The 19,073-nt window shown below is 34.1% G+C and overlaps 1 protein-coding gene across 1 annotated transcript in view; it reads right to left on the reverse strand.

The window, feature by feature from the left end:
- PRLR (prolactin receptor) overlaps positions 1–19,073 on the reverse strand; it is a 170,117-nt gene that overhangs the window by 148,117 nt on the left and 2,927 nt on the right. The window contains exon 2 of the mRNA XM_084503761.1: positions 3,448–3,533. The gene's annotated coding sequence lies outside the window, so the exon portion shown is untranslated. The remainder of the gene's footprint in view (positions 1–3,447; positions 3,534–19,073) is intronic.

Raw genomic sequence — 19,073 nt, forward strand, 5'->3', positions numbered from 1 at the left:
AATTAAACAGTAAAGCAAGAGAAAACATATCAGCTCTGTAGCTGAGTAAGTAAGTTACTATTTTAGAAACACTCTTCAAAAAGTATAGGAAAAAATGATACAATAAATATAGACAGATTATCCCTACTCTAGATAAAAGTTATGCAGTGCCCCCAATGCACAGAATAGGTAATTTATAAAATGACTTTGTTGGTTTAAATTAGTTCACACAATGCTGACATGTTAACTCTGTATTGGCTTACTTTATATCTGATCGTGTATCAACCAACTATCCTTCCACAACTAATATAAAAATAAACAAGCTTTTACAAATCTTTTGTTGTGGGCACTGCCAAATTTCACAGAAAGGCACTATGTGGCCACATGCTGTAACCTGCCCTGCACTGGGCAAATTCAGTACTAGCAAGTGGAACAAGAGTGGGCTGAAGATGATATCCACGCTACAGTTCTGTGTGACAAATGCAGTTGGCAGTGATCCTCTACCAGGATCAAGAAAAGAAACAGGATACGGAGATAGGTCTGGAGAAATAGGAAGAGTTTTTCTTTGTCCCCTGTTGCACTGGAACTTTATACTAGATATTCACTGAGAGGTGTCTAAGTGATTTTAGTTTAGATGGAACAAGATTGAAGGAAGTAAAGAAGCAGATAATAGCTTGACCTCATAGTTAATGGATTCGAAACGTCCAAGCCTGAATAAGGCATTGCAATGTACTTTGTGGTAAAAACACTTAGAAGAGAAGGACTTAATCAATTGAGAACGCAGCAGTTTGTTTCTTAGCAACGCAGGTCACCAAGAATACATCACTCCACTCATAGAATTGTTTTCCTATTGAATACAGTTAAATTTAAGTTTTCAATTTTTCCTTTCAAATGCCTCAAGTGCGCGAGCTTACATGACAGAAAAAAGCAGTTTAGCACAATCACGAACATAGCCTCCCATGACAATGACCTTCCACCTTCAAGAACAACAGAGCTGAACATTTTAAGAAAGTTGGTTTTGTCTTTTTTTGGGGGTGGGTAGGGGTGTTTCTTTAAACACCTAACACACAATAAACAGTGTTTTCAAGCTGAATGGTCCATATTTATCAGTTTAGTCCTGGGAAATCAGAAGAACTACAAATGTCATTGATTTCAGAAAAAAGTATAAAATGTATAATCAGATTTATTTTCTACATACTATTTGCTACATAAATAACAAAGAAAATTTGGATCTTTGAAGGAATGCAGTAAGAGAGAAAATATCTATTTGATACTAAGACAGTTCAGTGATTGGCAGGATATAACAGACCTAGTAAAATAATTGAAGTTAATTAACAGCATCTGGTGAGCGAATACTTTTTATGCTTCAGTCTGCTAATGATTTATAAGTTAGAAGTCTTTGATTTAAAGAAAACTTTCTTTAAACTTGTGAAAACTTGTTTTGGATATAATATTGCCTAAGCAAAATTATTAGAAATCAAATATTTGCTCATTCCAATTCTGAGAAAGCTGTTATTTACAAAGGTGATTGAACCACATAAAATTCATATATTGCAGATGTAACACACTGAAGAGAGATTAAATAGCTTCTGGAAAGTGACAGGTCATCTAAAGTACCTTTATAAAGAGTGTTCAGGCTGTAAAGATTAAGCACCTTGCGTTATTGTTTCTCTGCGAAAACACTGATATAAAATATTCTACACATTGCTAGAATAATACATAATCAAAAATAATTAATTACTGATTTCAAACCTTAATGATGAACAAGCAGAAGAGAAAGTTCATGAGATCTAGGAGTGACTTTTACACAAAACACAACTACATTCATACAGGGAGCTCATGTGATTATACAAAAGCTTATCTATAGAGAGCTCCAGAGTTAATTATTAGAAATTCTGAAACAGGTGACAATTGCAAACACAAATTTATTTGCATCATATATTTTGTATCTGCATCAGATAAAAAATCTATAGTTATGAAACAAACTTAATTTTCATAATCATCTTAATGACATCAGAAGAAAAACACAGTAAATAGGAAGTACAAATGCTCAGAAGAGAATAACAACATTACAAATTTCATTTTAAAAATTCTTTAAAAAGAATGACTAATGACTAAACAACAAAAGTTTCAAGCTCAGTCCTTCTGGAGATCAGCACGTTGGGCAGGACAAGAGCAATTGCAAAGCTAAGCAAATACAAGCCTTTCTGCAATGGAAGAAGAAAGAAGAAAGAAGAAAAGAGAAGAAAAGACACTAGTTAACAGAAAAGAATGCAGGTGTACTCAGTAGTTCATGTTTAACAAGATGTACAGAACAAAGAAGTTCATGTTTACACCCACTCTAGAAGAACCTAGATATAAAATAATAAAAGCAAGTTACAAACAAAATAATGTACTGATCACAATAGTTATTTCACATTCATGGTGTTGTGCATCTTATAAGCTAACTGAAGGAGTCGTGGGAGCCGTGAACACCCCTTTTAAATATGAGCTACTCAGAAGTCCCAATTCATTCCCATTGTCTCATCTTTAAACTAGGTAATTATGTCCTGTTTACTGCAGATTGAGTTCTACCATCCTAGCTCACCAAGAAACTCCTCAGAAAATTCCGTTATCTATTTCCTTGATTTTTTATTGAAGGTAATGTTCATTAGATTATAACACAGATCTGTGAAAAATATCTTCTTTGGTCAGTTGAAAGATGCTGATATTATACTTAAAAGGTAGATTCTCTACTAATACCATATTAATGTGATCAATAAACTGAAACTTGTCAGTCATTCCTGATTCACACAGAGGGAATTCTCTCTGTATTTCTTCTTCCTAAAACATCCCTATTTGATATTTCCCTATATTCCCTATATCTTTTTTTTCTTGAAACTTTTTAGTTTCTTTCCTTTGAGATCACTTATTTTCTGGATCCACTAGTGAATAGCTCAGATAATTGGGACTTAAATAATTCATAACTCTAAAAAAAATTCAAAGTCATAATTCACCAGCTTCAAAATGAATTAAATTTAAAACACAATCAAGCACACAGGAAGAAAATGAAACTGCAGCTAAGATTATAAAGTTGTAGCCAACAACAACATATACTTGTTAAACAAGTATATACATTAATTGCTCAAAACATTCTAAAACTAATACGTAACAGTGTAAGAAGGATAAGCAGCTGTAAGCAGTCTCACATATTTTAGGTCAGATGAAATTGTTTGTGAAAGTATCACAAATCTAATGAATACTTTCAGATGAAAAAGTAGAAACATAAGGTTTCAATTTAGATTTTTTTTTTTCAAAATAAGTTTCCTTTACTAAATTAATCTCAATTTTAAAATAAGATGAAAATTTGCATCATGGTTGGCAGGGCATCTCTTATAAACATTTCTGATCGACTTCATCAAAGTATAGAAATCAGAAAATTTTCATCATCTAGAATGAAAAAGCAGATGAAATGGTTACATGACTTACATCATGTCACACAATCAGCAGCTCGGGCAGGAGCAGGTATTTATACTTGTTTCAAAAACCCAATGGATTCTTTCAGCTTGCAGTATCTGAAAGGAGAGCTAAGCACAGGTTAAAAAGGGAGCAGTAATACAGGTGCTAAAATCAGAAAAAAACATTTTTTATTTCCTAAAAACAACGTAGTTTCCAGCATTACAGAATGTATTTTTAAAGTGGTGTTGATAGATTTTTCTTACTGTTGCACTCAATGACAACTTGTCATGTGTTCAGGTAATTACCAAAAACCTAACAGCAAAATGAAACAACCCAAACTGCCAACAACTTCAAGTATCTGTCATATATGTTTTAAATCACTGCAACTCCAATTTCAAGTTCCATATCATAATTATCCTTCATTACAATAATAATGTTAAGACATGAAAGTAATTTCTGCTAATCTTAATTGTCCTACAGTAGTAATTTGTTTGACTACCTGCTTGTCTCTATATTCCTTGCTTAAAATTTTCCAGTATGACAATATTTTTTTGTATTGCATAATTATAAAGATGTTACATAATTGATCTCTTTTCATTAAATAATGAAATTTTAAGATGTGGACGGCGCATCTTACAAGAAAACACAGACATCTGATATCTTATGCTCTCACCTTTCTCCCAGTCTTCTAAAACCAGTGCTAGCATAGTCTCAAACCCCTTCATCATTCAGTGTTGGAATGTGCCCTTTAAAATTTGTAATATTTCAGCAAACTTCTAGATGCAAATGTAGAAATAAAGCCTACATGAAATCTCACATAATCTTTACAGTATGACAGAAGTAGTTACTGTCTCTAGTTTTGGTAAAATTGAATCACTATAGAAAACATCACTAAAAGAATGAAGTAATTAAAACGATTTTAAACAAAACATTCTTTAAACAATGAACACATTTCAACATAATGCAGCAAACCTATTTAAACTTCCTATTAAGAAATGAGAAAAAATCTACAGTATTAAACATCTTACTGTATCTTTATTCTTTCTCAGATTTGATCGTATTAATAAACTACAAAGACATTTCATATCAGGAAATTTCACAAAAGAAGTTGCAGCAAGGCGGTTGTCAGTCTCTTTTCTCAAATGATAAGTGACAGGACATAGGGAACTGTCACCAAGTTGTGCCAGGGGAGGCTTAGATTGGATATCAGGAATAATTTATTAATGGAAAGGGTGGTTAGGCACTGGAACTGGCTGCCCAGGGAAGTGGTGGAGTTGCCATCCCTGCAGGTATTTAAGAAACATGGTGCTTATGGACAGAATAGTTATGTGGATGGCTGGACTTGATGATCAGAAGGGTCTTTTTCCAAACTAAGTGATTCTACAATCCTCTCTGTAAGAAGTTAGAATCATAGTATTGTATAATGGCCAGGGTTGAAAAGAACCTCAAAGATCACCTAGTTTCAACCCCCCTCCTCTGGGCAGGGTTGCCAGCCCCTACAGCAGGCTGCCCAGAGATGCTTCCAGCCTGGCCTTGAATGCCTCCAGGGATGGAGCATCCGCAACCTCTCTGGGCAACCTGTTCCAGTGCCTAACCTCCCTCTGAGTGAAAAACTTTCTTCTAATTTCTAACCTAAATCTCCCTTGTCTTAGTTTAAAACCATTCCCCCTTGTCCTACCACTACCAACACTTATAAACAAGTGTTTCCCCTCCTGTTGATATGCTCCCTTCAAGTACTGGAAGGCCGCAATGAGGTCTCCATAGAGCCTTCTCTTCTCCAAGCTAAAAAAGCCCAGTTCCCTCAACCTTTCTGCATGGGAGAGGTACTCCAGCCCTCTGATCATCTTAGTGGCCCTCCTCTGGACCCATTCCAAGAACTCACATCCTTCTTGTGCTGGGGGCCCCAGGCCTGCACACAGTATTCTAGGTGGGGTCTCACAAGAGCAGAGTAGAGGGAGACAATAATTTCCCTCTCCCTGCTGGCCACCCGTTTTTTTTTTGATGCAGCCCAGGGCATAGTTGGCCTTCCAAGCTGAAGTTGGCCTTCCTGTGCTTATGGACACAGTTTAGCTGTAGACTTGGTAGTTATGTGGATGGCTGGACTTGATGATCATAAGGGTCTTTCTCCAACCTAAGTGATTCAACAATCCTCTCTGTAAGAAGTTAGATGGGCCTAAAGGCAAGACACACAACATATACCACACAAAAAATTACAATATTCTCAAGATGAGGAAAGGTTAATTTTTGAGGACATTTAACCTAATAGAAAAAATAAATGATATTACACCTCTAGGCTAATCACAACAGACATACGCAAACACATTATTTTCATGGTGTGAAAATATTCTATCTCCAAAACCAATACAAAGCTGGTTCTTACTCCCTTTCCTGCATTCTTTCACTTCAGTCTACATTTTAACAGGCTAGCAAACTCTAGCTTCTCCACCCTTCCTACTTATTTTAAGACTGCCACTCTCCTAAACTAAGTGACTGTACTGTCCTTTGACTTAGATGTTTCCTGTCTCCTTCACAGTCTTACTGCATTCTCATTCACTGCATTCTTGACTGTAAGATTATTTTATCTTCCTAGTTGCAAGGAGGTTTTTTTGCTTGTTTGTTTGCTTTTTAAATAATGCTACTCTTTTCTCAGAATGTAGCTTCACATTTAGGAGGCAGAATACCTCCTGCTTTGAACATTAAATTTGGTATGTGAAACACATAAATTCTGCTGTCTCAGTACAGGTCCTTTTCAGTTTTTTAATTATTATGTTGTTCAATAGTAAGAAGTGAAGAAATTCAGATTTTAGCAGACCTGAATTTTGGAAATGTGTTCAGCTATGATGAAAGTCAACAACAAAACTGTACTTCCAGAAGAATGCAAAGAGGTGGCATCCCTGTCATAGGGATCCTTTTTATGGAGTTATTGATGACTCTCCTGGAGGAGGAATGGATAACCTTATCAGCAAAGAATGCACTAATGAAAAATCTCAAGGAAGGGAAAAAAAAAAAAAAAAAGAGTAAGCTGCTCCTAAGATACCTCCTTCATTAAGGGTACAAAATAGCATATTTACCATTCTTGGTTGCTGCAAAGAGTACTTAATAATTTATTCTATCAACTGAAGACTTGCCAGAACACGTTCTGGGGTTTCTATTCCCCGTAGGAAATAAATTTTTTACTCAATCAGTCTGCTTGAAGATTGGTCATGTTAGTTAAGCAATGTTATTTTGATGGATATCAGCCAAACTGCTATCCCAATCATGCACTTGGAAATCTAACAATGACCTATATGCTGTGTAATTCACCCACAAACCGGCACGATTTGGTTTATCTTTTGTGACCTAATCCTGAATGCACATAGTTCCATCTGCAAAGACAAAATACGCTTTTTCTTATTCCCGTCTCCAAGACAGTAAAAGCTTAAGTAATGCAGAATTCAATGGACAACAGCTATTTGAAGATTTTGTGATTACATGTGAAAAACTTTTAGTTACAGTCCAGTATCATCAGTCCTCTGAAGAATGATACAGGGATTTGAAGCATATTCACTCAACCATACTTCATAGTAACTGTGCTTTTCATACATACGATACCAGCTTCCAAACAACTGTGTTCAGTAATTCGGTATATGAGGAAACTTTTTTTTGTTCACGGCCAAAGAACAACAAAAGTTTAAACAACTCTATCACCTCACAATTCTGTCCTCCTCAACTATTACACACACACACAAAAAAACAGAGAGAGAGAAGAGATGTTCATGAAAAACATATCTCGTTCATGCTTTCTTTTTAGCTCCCTATATTGGGCCCATGCTTACAGTCAATTTCATAAGCCCTCAAAAGCTAATGTTGAATATTCTCAATAAATATTCTTGTAAAATGATGTTGCCCAGACTGCATCTATCAGCAATTGGTTAGAGAACTTTCAAGTGCACTCAACTTCATTTAACTCATTTGTTGCAACATTTTTAAGAATGCTGCTTGCAGATTATACATGTTGTTTTGATTGAGATGTTACAATGAAACTGCACCATCCTGAGCCAAGACAGGAAAGCCAAATGGATTGTTGCAAAAAGTAATGAAAAAAAGTAATGAAAAAAGTAATGTCATTAATGTGGCTAGATGAAAAGCTTCACTAGATTAACAAGGAGCTCTAGAAAATTCAGGCCAGGTGCAATGTAAAATATAAAATAGAGCCAAGACAAGGTAAATTAAAAAACACTTCATGGAGATGCATCAAGCTTAATCCTTTCAAATGGCAGAGTAAAATAGATTATGGAAAAGGAGCAGCTGTTTGGTTCATAAGCAAATCTACAATTACATGCAATTAAGGATTTTAAACTAATACAGATCAGTTCTAACATTGGCTGCCACAGAACTTTAACCCAATTAATATCTGAAGAACAACTGTATATTATTTTAGTGATCTATAGATCACTACTGATATGATTAGCATATCAATAATTTCTACTAAAATTGTTGGAGAAGGTTAGTTAAATAATACAATTGCTCCATGTTCTCCTTTTGGTTCTGCTGTTACTCCAAGTAGACTTAAAAGAGCAAAAAAAGAAAGGCATAGCTTACAGAAGGAAAGGAAGGAGTTGAATTTAGACAGAAAGCTATGTTTATACAAAGTAAACTATGTTACACAAAATGTGCATTATATATAACAAAACCAATGTTGGTTTTACACACACTTATTCAGTCTTTCATTGTTTATAAAATGACTCTTGATACATTAAGTTCATAATTTACATAATATACACACTGCTTTGCAAATCTTCAGAGGCAGCTGCTGGACAGATAATGTACCCATACTTTGACATGTCTCTTTAAAATCCAGATCAAATCCTTCAGGGACTGTGATCTTCATTATGATGTTTTTATATTTTCAACTTTGTCTTTGACTCCCAGTTGCAAAGATACCTTCTTCAGCTGACTCTATCATCACACACAGTAAACACATTGAAGTGCAGGAACAAAACACTCTTACCAATCCATACTTTATTCACATACCCAGACTTGGCTATTGATGCTCACTCTGTATCAGTTATTAAAAATTCAGTGTTAATTCTGACCGGAATTTGCACCTCATTACCAGCTGCCAAGTGTTCCATAAACAAAATGTCCTAAAGGGAATGTAGACCTACCCATATATTATCAGCATCACCATCTACTTTGTTCACATGGTTGAGGAGTGAGGGGAGTCAGTACAAATTACTTGCTTTCACTTACATTTCTGTATCTGCTTGTTTATTTTTACATTTGGAGACTCCAAGGGTTTGTATGTGTAACTAGGAATATAACTTCCAGTGACTGTGGGAAGGTTGATGTGGGAAATGCTTTACTTAGTGTGCAAGAAGTAGTAATTCTGCTGTTCAGAGCCATAGAAGGGTAACCTAATACTCTTACATGTATATTACAGGTATATTACTCCTTATGATTTTGGAAAAGGCTCATTTTCTGTGGCTGCATCTACAACAAGGTTTACCTTGATTTGAAAGTCTTCAGAAAAAAAAAAAAAAAAAAAAAGAAAAATCAACAAACAACATCAGCTACGACAAAGTTTACATTTTACATCAGCCCTTATACCAAGCTAGTGCTGCTCACACACACAGTTAAATTACACAGTACCGAGACATTTATCATTCCAGCTTACTAAATTAAAATACTGAAAAGACAGTGGAGAAAACATTTATTTCCCAGTATGAATACAGTATTTTTAAAAAACGAGGTTGAAAAGTAAACAAGCGTACTTTTATGCCATATAATGAATTTTCCCTCTACACGATTTTTGCACTTTTCTCCTTTGACAATGAATGTTAAAGTGAAGATAAAGTGAATATTTTTTTCCAGTGCCGAAAAAAGTAAGTAATGCAAGCTATACCATGTCAATCCTTTTTTCTTTTTTTGAAATGCATCACATTCTTAAGCCCTAAGATAAAGCCATTAAATAAGCTGCTACTGATTAATATTTTCTCACAAAATAGGGTACAGATTTATGAAGGGTTAGCCTCATATAGGAGTAACACATGAATTATATATGCTTACATAGATATACATATATATGCATGTATATGAAAACAGATGTACTCACTAAACTTTATTCTGAAATATAACAAAAATGTATGTGATCTATCAATGTTCCAAAACAAACAAACAAACAAAAAACAACACTAAATGCAGGTACACATTTACTTTTATAATCATATCACCTGCTTCTAAATTTTCACAGAATCTCAGAACTGCAGGGGTTGGGAGGGACATCAAGAGATCCAATTTTGAAGTTATGCATGCAAAAAAAAGCACATACTCTTGAAGAGACACAATAGTACATGTACAGGACAGAAAAGGAAAAAAAAATGTCAAAAAACATATAAAGAATACAGAAAGCCGTAACCAATCAGAATATCATTTAATTTAGCACTTTGGGCAAAATGGTCAATAGAAACATATACATTTAAGGTCTATATTACAACTATTTTAGGAGTAAAAATTCAGGTAATATGTTAAGGGTTGTACAGTGAAACAAAAAAACTCACCTCCTTGATACTGACTGCTCTGGGATAAATCAAAGAGAGAAACATAATACAGAAAAAGGGACAGTGGAGGAGAGCAATATACTGATGATTTCTCTGATAGCTTTATTCCTTGTAAGAAAAACATCTTATAGTCTTACACAGAAATACAGAATATTGCTTTAGAAGATTGTAACACCAGATCCATTGTCAATGCTGTAGGGCAATTTAGTATCAAGTATTCAGAATATATGCCTGAATTAGGAAGAACTTGGCACAGACTGTCACCTACCAGAAAAGACAAAGAATTTTGATGACACTGTAACAAACACTAAAGTTGAAACAAAAAAAGATGGTTGAGCAACATTAAGATAGGCAAAGCAGCATAGTCCATTAGCAAGAAATACGATCTACACGTGTCAATTTAAGCTGTGGTGATTTCCATGGGTTATCTGTCAATTAAATGATAGGCTGCAATATATTTTGATAGGGACATTAAAGAAAGTGGACAGCTTAGCATTCAGCTGTGGATAGCACACTAAGAATTAGCCTCCACTTATGATTTAACTGATTTAAATCCCAGTTAAATTTAAACCCATTGAAATGATGGGTTTCTGCGAACAGAATATTTAAAGTTCTAAAGAGGGTACATTTAGATTAGACAAATGGAAGAAATTCTCTACTATGAGGGTAGTGAGGCACTGGCACATGTTGCCCAGAGAAGCTGTGGATGCCCCATCCCTGGAAGTGTTCAAGGCCAGGCTGGACGGGGCTTTGAGTGACCTGGTCTGGTGGGAGGTGTCCCTGCCCATGGTGGGAGGGTGGAATTAGGTGGTCTTTAAGGTTCCATTCAACCCAAAGCATTCTGTGATTCTATGAAAGTCAAACACTAAACTACTAAAAAAATCCCAAACTAGAAAATAGATTTTTTATCTTCTTCTGATACATTTTTTTTCTTAGGCAACACAGGCTCTCCTAGCATAATCCTAACATAAGTGAAATTCTGAGTCATGGGTAGAAATTAAATAGTAATTATTGACAATAACTAGAAATTAAATTGTATCTTTTACTCCACTTAAACATACACATTGCCTATAGAAACCATCAAAATACCACACCTACCACAAATGAGAGCTAGTACATTGATAATGGCAAGTCAGACTGACTCCTAATGATTTAGCAGGCTGGCATTTCATTGTGAATAATAGTATCCTCTGTTGTTGAATTTGATTTTATTTTTCCCTTTAAAGATAAGAATAAAATGGATCCACTATAAGATGGAATAAATAGGACACGCATCCCCAAATTAAAAAATAAAAATAAAAAATCATACTATAAATATACTGCATGTGTAAATAAAAAATCATAAATTATGTACAAGAATAAAACTGTTCACATATATGAAGGAAATCCAAGTTGATAACTTGATTGAAATTAAATCTTCAAACTGAAAAATCTGTGTAACTACAGTACTCACACCAAAAGATTAAAGGAAAACAGTATACTTTCCTAAATCCCTTAAGTAGTTAGTATTGAATCTCCGCAGTAAATTACTATATACCTGTTCTGAACAGGAGCTAGAACACCACACATACAGATCTCCCTGTGGCTTGAAAAATACAGCCAAGTTAGGCTTCAGAGTGTGTGTATGTGTTTAAATGTGACTGGGACATATAAAAGGTACCTTGCCATCTTTCCATCAAAAATTACCATCATCAAAACCTTTCTTACAGTTTTAGACGACCTAAAGCTAAGGACTGAACAAGGAAATAAACATCCTTCAGTTGCGCAAACAGTCCCCACTTTCTTTGCTTCTGTTTTCTATTTCAAAACACTTATTACTTATGAACGGACTCTGATTTAAAAGGTGTTTCATCTGTTTTATAGGTCTACTGATTTGCTTGTTACACAGCTTCACACGTAAGAATCTAGTCAAACTGGTGGTTTTTATTTTTATTTTTTTTTCCTTAACAACTGATCAGAACCTTTTCCTCTAATTTTTTGGAGATAAAGGTTTATTAGTTGCTATTTTCCTAATCAAAGCAAGTAGTATTCTTTTTCTATAAAGCATGCCATACCCAGAAAAATGCTTTAATGAGAATTGTTTCAATAAAGATTGTGTCATCTCTATCTAGAACTTGCTTTTTAATGATTTTATCTTACTGCTTTACATATTTACTAGCTTGAAGGTGTTAAATATTTCCAGGCTTTCAGTATGTCAGCAATACAGCATACGTTTCATACAGTTCAATGAAAAGAAGCGTTTAATCATACAACAGCCAATTAAATTAGTGAGAACACTGATAAATCCAAGTATAGTAAACTCAGTGTTTTCTAGTAAAATTCTGTGTATCTTAATAAATTCATATATACCGAAGATATTCGGACATATATTGTCCACTGTTATTTACTGTGATATGTCTGCTTTTTTAAGCTTTAGATTATCTTTCTCAGTGATATTTTAGAATATCACCTATGATATTTTAGGGCCTTCGTCTCAATGTCTTTGATCACAAAGTTGCAAATCTTACACTCTTTTTTATAACGTAAATATGTTATTTTCTTCTGGCTGCTCTGAATTAGTATATTGCAAAGGGACTACTGACATTGGACTTGCTAGACTTCATAACATGAGGGCAAAATCACTTGCATAAATTCACACATTCAATTCTTATTACTGTGGAGGTATCCTATATAATTAGATAGTGAGTTTTACTTGCATTGACAAGATCTATATAATTCTCTTTCTAATAGGAAAAAATTGTGAAAAAAGGATGTGGTTATAGACTGGTTAAAGAAAAGTGTAGAAGAATTTTAGGCCTTCTAGCATTTCTGAAATAAGAAACAAATAATAAAATAAACGGAATCAACTGAGTAAAGCAGAAGAAAACGCTCTCTTCAGTGAGGAAATAATGACAGCATAGAAAGAAAAGAGGTAGCCCAGGGAAGACCAGACAGCAAGCTGGTCTTGCATTCAAGAAAATAAAAGTTGATAGAAGAACAGTATGCTTCCTGAGTAGTCACAAATTCACACAAAACTTACAGGCTTTAGTAAAGCTTAAAGCTTGAGTCTCCTCTAGAGATATTCAAGGCCTGTCTGGATGCCTACCTGGGCAGCCTGCTCTGAGGAACCTGCTTTGGCAGGGGGGTTGGACCCGATGATCTTTCGAGGTCCCTTCCAACCCCTATAGTTCTGTGATTCTGTGATTCTTACAGTAATATCAGTTGAAGGAGGAGGAGGAAGTAAGGAACATAGCAGAAAGCAGAGGTTGGAGAAATCTGGATAAAATTCAGCTCAGGTCTGAAATGGAACTTCTCATAGAATTACAAGTGCATTTATAAAAATATTTTTTATTTTGAGAAATTTTGCCAGTACACACAAAAGGGTTGAACTTCCCCCTTCCCCCCCCCCCCCCCCCCCAACACTACTCCAGAGAATGACAGTTACAGCATTAAGAATGTACACAGAACATATATGTAACACATACTACACCTGAATATATAGATTAGGGTAAATAAGATTTTAAATAGGCACATTATGGCACGGTATTTCTTAAGAACTTCTTGGTGCTGACAAGGACAATACACAAAAAAGAAGAAATGAAATAATTTAGAATTTTATGTTTCAACACTGAATATAACCTTAGATTGTTTCACCTACATGAAACTAGTGAGGAGACAATTATTTGACATGACACCAGTAAGACAGGTTCAGCATATGAATGTAACTGTAAATTTCCCATCAGGAAAAGTGGTAAGCAATGCCTTGTGATAATTCTTAAAAAAAGATCAAAGCTGGATCACTGTGAGAAGTCAGAATAAATTACCAAACAGAATGCGTAGAAGTTGTGGATAGTACTGGTAACCCAGGAGTCTAAATGTCTAAAATGTCTCCTGATCCTGGCTGTTATCTAGGCAGCAGGTAAGTGAACTCCTGACAGATTTACAGATGAAAAAGAATTCTGAGAATTTCTGTCAAGCACTATCACTGTCTCTAATTATTTCCCAAACAACTTTCTTGCTAAAATAACTCATAGAACTTTGCCACAAATTTTACTCCTTATGATTGAAGAAACATTTAAGTTAGAATTATTATTTCCATTTTTTCTTTTTTTTTAAAGTAACATTTATACTATCAAATATATCTTGCTAAAGCCAATTGTTATACCAAACTTATTTATATATTTAATAAATCTTCAAATAGATTTTATATCTCCATTATTTAGTAATTACATAATTTATGCTTCCATTATTTTTCCTGAATTTCTTACAGCCCACCATCTTGCAAAACACACATTTTATTTTCTGCTTGTTAAATTACCACACTACAGACATGTCTCATAACCTGTGGCTTGATCCACACCTGGACATTATAAGGGATCCTCCCAGAAACATTGAATACTTACACTCTCTTCACTTGCAAGGATAACTTCATCACAAACAAATCAAAAGATAAAAATGAATTGCCATATTCAGCTCAAAGATGAAGGGAAAAAACTAATATATGTGAAAGTTTCTGTTGTGTAATATGGACACAGTGAATAATAAATCACAAAAAACAAATTGTACATGTCATAATTATCAAAAAAATAGTGGCTGATGTTCTATATGCTGACATAGGACAGAAATACCTACTTTTAATCTTTCAAAAGGTTATCAATAGTAGCTCTTAAATACAGATGTGATTGGGACAATAGAAACAAATCACCTAATTTCAAAAAACAGGCAAGCAATGTTACTGAACCTACTTCACAAAAAGAAAACAATGAGCAAGACATTGATAAAAAAACACCTTCCATATTCATTACCTACTGTTGCACCAGCCAGCTGATGAATGATAAATTCAAAAGGCAAACATTGTGTTTGTATAACTAATCAAATTTGAAAAAAATGTATACTTATATCATGAAGGAAGAAAATATTAAGTGAATTACATTTAAAAGTCAGAAAAAAATATACAATGATTTTATTTTCATTCAGGAGCTATACGAAAGGAACAACATTGTTGCAGCAAAGACGACATTTTTTGTTTGTTTATTAATGATTTGAAATAATGAATTTAGTGCTTGCAAAAGTCCTTCCAAAACCATAGGATGTTCTCATAAAATATTTATAAACACAGACATAGATACTTGCGTACTCACACATAGGCTACAAATATTTTTTCTTATCTTACAGGTTTCTGCAAATCTTGGTGTCATAAAACCGAGGAGGTTTGACTGCTCAAAGCGTCCTTTATTTTTCCTCTAGAGGTGGTTTGGAATTGCTATGACTACCAAGATCCATTTACATTTGTAGACCTGTTTCCATATTAAAATACCCAAAGCAAATCAAACTAATTCCATAGTTTTAGCCACAGATGGTAAGATGAACAGTTTTTGAAAGACTTCAGTTAAAATTTCTATCAATTTAACTGCTACACCATCTGATTTTGTATGAATGTCTGGATCTGTATAAAAGTAATTACAATGCCTCTACATAATTTATTTGCTTTTTGGTGATTTTTGCCATTCCTGGGCTTTTAGTATTTGTCTTCTTTCTCCTTGTGGATCAGCAACTTTTAAAGGCATAGAAAGAATTGCTGAAGAGAGTTACCCTAGGCAGTTAATCATAGGAAGCAGTTGCAGAATCCCAGAAATAAATGAATATTAAGTTCCACATATTATATTATGCAGTAAATTATTAAATTTTATCGGCACAGTCTATATATATAAATGAGACGAAGTTGGAGCTGTGTAAGCCATAACGTCTGTCAGACACACTTATTTCTTGTTTCAAAATTAAAACTATTTTTCCACTTTTCACCTGGCCCATAGAAGTAATATCACACATTAATATATAAATTAACATTTCAAAGCAAATAGTAAAATATAGAGGAAGAGGAGGAGAAGGAGGAGGAACTGCACCCTCAGAAATACCAAAATCACATACCTAAAAGAAGGACTACTCTGTTTCTACAAGTTCCTTTTGATGCATGCAGAATATATGGATTATGAACTTTAGTGAAAGAATTTTCTGTTGCTTCTCCACATGCTTTTCTACCATGCAGGAGAAAAACTGTCACAGAAAATTTGATTATTTTCATTTTAAAATGGAAATGAAAGGATATATTAAATAGAATTACAAAGCAATAATTATATTCGATATTATACTAAATCTTCAAATCCTATACTGAATATAACTTCAAAAAATAATAAATTCTACCAGCAACCTACCATTGAGCTACTACTTAAACTTCTACTGTGTAAGCATACATTTAATATCAATGACTAACCACCTTTAAATGTAGAGTTGAAAGAGCTGTTTTGAATGGTGCTGCCTGAGCATCTATGTTCAGTACTGTAGAACACAAATAACAGTGTGATGAGAGGTAAAACAAGAGAATGGGCACAACAAGCTTTATTACCAGAAGTCACCAGTGAGAAGAAACCGTAATGTGGAATATCACCTCTTTACTGACACTTAAGTCAGGTCTACCTGAGTATATGTTTAGATTATTGCTACTTCAAACTCAGTGAGGGTTTTATAAGATACAGAAATACAATGGTGCCTTCTTGATATTGTTAATGATTCAGTGTCACAAATGTTGCTACTGTGATGCTAAAAAGGGACTTGTGATTGATCACATCTTTGGAGCATTCATTCTACATAAACTAAACACACTGACAACTAGCTGATCCTAAAGGCATGAAGAAACCCAAGGACAGATAAAACAGACTTGAAAAATAAGCTAAATAAGTTGGTTATATCTTAGAATTTATATCATAGGTTCAGACTAAGACACAATACACAACATAAGCGCAGACATAATTTTGGGGATACACATTGGAGATACAAAATCAGTTTTTCTCAAGATGAAGGGGAACGAGGTACTCTGTCTAGCCTTAGCCTTTTTAAAGCTGGCATATTCACCATCTGGTTTTGTGCATACCTAACACTCCATTTTCATTGTTTTTAATTTTAAATCTCATTGTGAAAATATTTCTCTGGGATGGAGTAAGTCACCTATCATCTCTTTGGGAAAGGAACTAAATTCTTACTTCTGGTTTAGAACATTCTATGCTGTTATCCAATTTGAACTGATCCATCAGTAATAATAAGGGAATTCTTGCTCCACAACCCAAGTCCCTAAGTTATAATTTCTGCCATTTCTTTAAAATGCTAGTTTGTGCCACTATTCAAGGTAAAGAATAAGTAGAATATCTTGACAGAAAAACTCGAATAAATTTAAAGAACTAAGGTATGCACAGCTGTATGGTTTTTCTGCATCTTTCACTCTCATCTCTGTTCAGTCATTCTATATTAAACTTCTTTTCAAAATTTCAATTATTTTAAGGCTGAATATTTATTCCCATTCAAGTCTTCTAGTCAGGTTGTAAGTAGTCAAAAGTAAAATGTTTACAAATATGACAAAGAAATGGTTAAACAAGGCTGCATTGCAGTAGCCATTGAACACAGGCATACCACTATCCCTTCCATTTCCAGCAACTCTGATGTCTAAGGGAAAACGAAAAACACAAATCTATTGGAATCAGCCCGAGTAAAAATTTATCTGCCTCAAGAACAAAGAAATAAATAATTTGTAAAAAGAAAAGATAAATCATTATTGTAGAAAATAAAGTCCACACATCTTTTCCTTATAAAATTTAATTTTGTACATTAGCATTATGATGCTATAACTCATCATTCATTATTAAAAGGCACAGCTGGGCACTTTAGCCCATGATCTCTCCTTTGTCTAGCTACATCAACATCACTCCAATTTTATTTTATTTTTTGACTATTTACATCATCAGTTTTACTCTAATTTGCTAACAATTGTGGATTAAAGAACAATTGTGAAAACCTAATGTTCTACCAAGAACATTTCCAACATACAGTATGCTTGACCAATGTTCTCGTTCAACATAATGAGAAAGAATGAGCATCTAAGGCTTTTAAGTATTGGCATTAGGTACAAAGATGCTAGCCAAATTCCAGATTACTTAGTTATATTTGCTTACTTGCATTCCCTCTCCACTTCAGATCAGACATGCTATTCTTCATTTTATACCTTAAAAATAGAATCAAACAGAATTGTTAGTGCACAGTAGATGTCCTATTTCTAAGCAAAAAAGTAGTTGTGTTTCAGTAGCAGCCAAAAGGATCCTAGTTATATTACAACTATTCCCTAGTAATTCTAGACAAAAGTTACAGACAAATGGTGCCCAATTCATGAGCATTTATTAAATGATGAAGATTAAACACTAAGTGACTAGACTTCACGAGTACTTCAAATAAACTCAAAATTTCTAACTGGATGGAAAAGCCTGGCTTCATTAACTTGATTTGTATCTTACAGAGAATCACTATACCAGAGAATAAATTCAACTATGCACAGCAAAAATGAACTATCTGAATTTTACTTGCTACTTAGCTGCCTGCTGTGTAGGAAAAATGAACAACTACAAGAAAACCATTCACATAATGTAAGTTGTAACCATATTATAAAATATATGTTTGTGTGTGTGGATATGGATAATTATGGAGAATTACCAAAAACATCCTTTGCCAGTACATTCTCTATTTCCTATGGCAGAGAAATTATGGTTCTTAATTTGAAGATTCTACCTCAGCCATAGAATTAAAGCACCTTCTATCCTCTTGATCCCTTTTTTTTCCCATCCATAATGAAACCCACTTCTTGGCTAGCTATCTGTACCAGCTACTTTCTTTTACGAATCTTTATCCAGTTCCAATCTCTAATGCTCAATTTGTTTTAACCCTTGCTCACTGCCTTTCCCAACTACACCTAACGTCCCACTAAGGGCTAACAGCCTGCATAATCTGCCTTCTTTGTGGAAGAAAAAAAAAAAAAAAAAGCACAACTTAACATGGAGTTATAAAAGAAATTAAATTGGTAGTAAAAGGCAAATAAATTATTAAGAATTAAATGCTCAGAAATCAGTAACCAATTCAGTGGCATCACAGCAGCCTCAAAAATAAATAGGCCCTTAATTGCCCACTCCTGTATGTATTTGCTTAAAGCTGTATCTACACATTAATCTCTAATTTTCTCATATCCTACCAGGTCCTTAAGACATATACTCATTATTCAGACAGGTTTTAATAAGCTTTCTACTTTCGTTTTGCTTTCATGAA

The sequence above is a fragment of the Aythya ferina genome (genome assembly GCF_964211825.1).
Source record: "Aythya ferina genome assembly, chromosome: Z".
Classification (NCBI taxonomy): domain Eukaryota; kingdom Metazoa; phylum Chordata; class Aves; order Anseriformes; family Anatidae; genus Aythya; species Aythya ferina.